Genomic DNA, 4,597 nt, shown 5'->3' with positions numbered 1-4,597 from the left:
AAATAAAAATTCAAGAAGCCTGTCCGGTTAAGTTTGTTCCATTTTCTGTACCAGATTTTAAAATCTGTTCTCGAAATTGATAGCATGTGCCAACTTTGGGACATTACTAGCACAATGGCTTAGTGGTTAGCACTATTGCCTTACAGCAGGAAGGTCATGGGTGCAATTCCCACCTGTGGCCTTTCTGTGTGCAGTTTGCATGTTGTCCCTGTGTTTGTGTGGGTTTCCTCCAGGTGCTCCAGTTTCCACCCACATTTAAAGACATGCAGGTTCGATGAACTTTAATTGTCCAGGTCTTACTTGCAACAGAGGTCTCAGTCTCAATGGGTCTAACCTGGTTAAATAAGGTAAAAAGTGTTAACGGCTTCAGTCTTGTTTCAACTTTTAAACACTATTCCTAGCAATGGCAGTGTGGAACTTGTTTAATCGTGTGCCACTGGAGCAAAAATGTGAAGCCAAAGTGTTTGTTGTGGTTCTTCATCATACCTGTTCTCCCCCCCCGTTCATTTCCAGGCTATTTGCCAGTTGAAAAGCCAAGTTAGAAGGCAAACTGGATTTAGTAGTTTCAGCCTTTGTATTGGGCGGGGGGGGGAGGGAGAATCTTCTGAGATCAAACTCCATGGTCCAACTTAGGCTCCTCTGCTCAACACGGTTACAGAGTGAACAGAAAAGCACCAGGATTAATGAAGCCTGGCTTCTAGCTTGGGCTGGAGCAAGCTACCTGTATAGAACATGTCTCCATGGTAACTGCTGCTCCCATGAATTTGCCAATTCAACAGGGTCACTGGAAAATCCTGGCATCTGCCTGGATTTTCCCTCAGTACTGGTCAGGTTCATCTCCAGAAACTGTTCCCCTTTTCCTCATGCCTGTGATCCATCTGTCGCTGCAGTCCTCAGACTTCACCGCAAAACAAAAGGTTAGATAAGCACTAGTCTTTAGCAGCTGTCAGAATGTTGCACCTTTTTTTGGTGTTGGAAAACTAAGACTTCAGCGCTGTTCAGTAAATCGCTGCTGCAGTTTTACCTGAGCTTTTCTCTCCTGTCCTTTTCCTCATCTGACTTATTGAATGCAGTTGAATTATTTCCCAGTTTCAGTTGATCCCAAGTGCATATTGTTTTGTTCACAATAGTGCCATCTAGTGGCAGCAGCCATTCCCATTTTCTGACAAAACTCATTTTAGGCAGCCAGTCACTAAAGTTCTTAAAGCCTCTGCAGTGCTGCCAGCTCACCTTCACACCTCAGTTACTAAAGATTATTGTTGAAGAACCTGCAGCTCACTCAGATTACCTGCATTCATTCATCTGCTGACCTACGGCTACATTTGACCTTTTCAGTGTTCATCCTTGGAACATTTTCCTCTTTTCCAGCTATATTTTAAAACAAAGCTTTATAAAACCTTAATCTCAGTCATCTTGTTTCTCCATTTTTAAGTATATTTAACTGCAAATAAACTCAAGACCTGAAGGACCCAAATCTCCACTGCCACTGAGATACTAGTGCCTTGCTCACAGGTACAGGTTAGGACAGAATTTGACACAAACCACACAATATTTTTTCAATTCCTCACCTCACATCTGACATTCCATAATCTTTATTTGCCACCATTTTTGCAATCCCCACTAAATATTCCAGTCCCGTCAATGCTCCACAAGTGACATTCTGTAACCTCAATATTACACATTCCCTAGCTCCAGTTTTCCAGCATCAGTGTTCCACAGCTCCAATCGACAATTCATGCCATTCCACAGAACTCTTCTTCAATAATCCTGTGACTTGCCTGCATCGCCTCAGTGGGAGAGGAAGCACCGGAAAACTGCGAGGAAACAGAAGCGGGGCAAACGTAGAGGTATCCAAGCTAGGCTAGTGGCTAATCCAACTCGCCCAGTTATACCATTCATCCTCCTGGCTAATGTACAATCACTGGACAACAAAATGGATCACATATGACTGCTGAGGTCAGTGAATCGCACTGTAACTGCTGTGTGCTTGTTTTCACTGAAACATGGTTAAATGACAACATTCGGGACTCTGCTGTACAACTGGAGCAGCGAGCATGCTCTCGAGCTGACTGGGCCCTCGTAAACAGGAAAGACTCGCGGCGGGGGTCTGTGTGTCTACATTCGGAATGAGTAGTGCCGGGACGCTGTGGTGGTGTGCAAGCACTGCACATCACTCGTGGAGTTTATGATCATTAAGTGCCATTCCTTCTATCTGCCCAGGGAGTTTACTGCGAGTTCGCTGGTCGCAGTCTACATCCGACCCCGGACCCCTCCCAGTTCGCATACAGAGCCAAGCGTTCTAAAGAGGTTGCAATCTGCTCAGCCCTGCACCCAGCTCTCACCCATCTGGACAAGGACTCATATGTGAGAATGCTGTTCATAGACTTCAGTGTTCAACAACACAATACCTCAACAGCTCATCTGCAAACTGGGGCTCAGCACCTCCCTTTGCAACTGGCTGTCGGACTTCCTCACCCAGAGGCAGTGTTGCCACAGTTACTTTGAAAAAGTAATCCAATTACTGATTACTCCTTGAAAAAGTAACTTAGTTACTTTCCTGATTACTCAATTGTAAAAGTAACTAAGTTAGATTACTAGTTACTTTTTTAGTTACTTTCCCCAGCTGCCGACAACAACCCTCTGCCACCTCAACATGACAATGATACCTGTTTTGCCAAAACTCACTTTATAGTCACCCTTTGACTTCAATGAAAATAAATACTTGTTTTTATAAAAAAGTAAAATAAAGACCTCTCTCTTGACCTCATATTTAACTGTTGACAGCACTGTAACAGTAAAACTTGCAATTTCAAACCTACATTGTTTATAAAGGTAACTATTAAATTCTAACATTTAAATTCTCTCAACATTTTACTTGTCGAAATTATTATTTTAAGCAATATTAGTAGTAAAAAACGGCTTCAAAACTGGACCTTTAATCTAAGGGTGTTGTGGGGGAGGGGGGGCACATCCCTGCCCCACGCTTTTGAGCACAAAGAATGGATAACATTTATTTATGCAGGAAAACAGGACCAGATTTACAGGTAAGAAAGTTTCATTGCGTTTTCACATCATGTGGTCCTCAGAAAGAGAGTTTAGGTGCATTTGAGTGGAAAATAGTGTTAGTTGTTGACGTTTTTAATGAGACGATACGGAGCGGCTCAGCTCAGAAATCTAAATAGAGGAAAAAAAGTATAAAAATGTCTTTGTAAAGCTCAGTGCAGGTGTGCTGATCACCGCGCTTTAAGAGGTGAGGACGAGCTGCTACAGAAAACCGTGGATGAAAAGCTCACAGCTCTGCTTAAAGTGGGCAGTGTTCAGTTGAACTCCAACCTCCTGCCCACGGACCAAGTTTAATGCTGCTATCGACCCACAATGTAAAAATAATAGTAACGCACAGTGACTTGGAGAAGTAACTTTAATCTGATTACTGATTTGGAAAGATTAACGCGTTAGATTACTCGTTACTAAAAAAAAGTGGTCAGATTAGAGTAACGCGTTACTGGCATCACTGCCCAGAGGCCACAAGCAGTCCGCGTTGGAAGCAACACCTCGAGCAGCATTGTATTGAACACAGGGGCTCCCCAAGGCTGTGTGCTCAGTCCATTGCTTTTCACATTACTAACACATGAATGTACAAACCACATAGTGAAGTTTGCAGATGACAACTCTGGTGGGGCTCATCACCAAGGGCGATGAAACTCACTACAGGGAAGAGGTCAACCTTCTGACCACGTGGTGCAGAAACAACCTCCTGCTGAATGTCAGCAAGACCAAGGAGATTGCTGACTTCCGGAAAGGTCACACCCAACACCTGCCACTGACGATTGAGGGTGCTGCTGTGGAGAGAGTGAGCAGCACCAAATTCCTGGGGGTGCACACATCAGTGAGGACCTGTCCTGGACCACCAACAGAAGGCCCAGCAGCGTCTACTTCCTGCACAAACTCAAGCGGGCAAGTGCTCCACCAACCCTCATGAGCACTTTCTACCGTGGCACCATTGAGAGCATTGTCTCCAGCTGCATCACTGTGTGGGAAAGCTGCATCACTGTGTGGGGCAGAAGCTGCACCGACTACAACAGGAAAGCCCTGCAGTGCATAGTGAATGCAACTGGAAGGATCATTGGTGCCCCACTCCACTCTCTGCAAGACATATACACCACCCACCTCACCCTCAAAGCACCAGTTGCAGTGTCTTAACAAAAATCTGCTGCTGCTACAAATACTGAATGGTTTGCACTACTGCACTTTCCACTTTTACTATTACCTCAGACACTACACTGTAAATACTAAATACAACCCCTGGCAAAAATTACGGAATCACCGGCCTCGGAGGATGTTCATTCAGTTTAATTTTGTAGAAAAAAAAAGCAGATCACAGACATGACACAAAACTAGTCATTTCAAATGGCAACTTTCTGGCTTTAAGAAACACTAAGAAATCAGGAAAAAAAAAAATCGTGGCAGTCAGTAACTGTTACTTTTTTAGACCAAGCAGAGGGGAAAAAAATATGTAATCACTCAATTCTGAGGAAAAAATTATGGAATCATGAAAAACAAAAGAACGCTCCAACACATCACGAGTATTTTGTTGCAC

The sequence above is a fragment of the Thalassophryne amazonica genome, chromosome 3 (assembly GCF_902500255.1).
Source record: "Thalassophryne amazonica chromosome 3, fThaAma1.1, whole genome shotgun sequence".
Classification (NCBI taxonomy): Eukaryota; Metazoa; Chordata; class Actinopteri; order Batrachoidiformes; family Batrachoididae; genus Thalassophryne; species Thalassophryne amazonica.
This window is presented reverse-complemented; position numbering follows the sequence as displayed.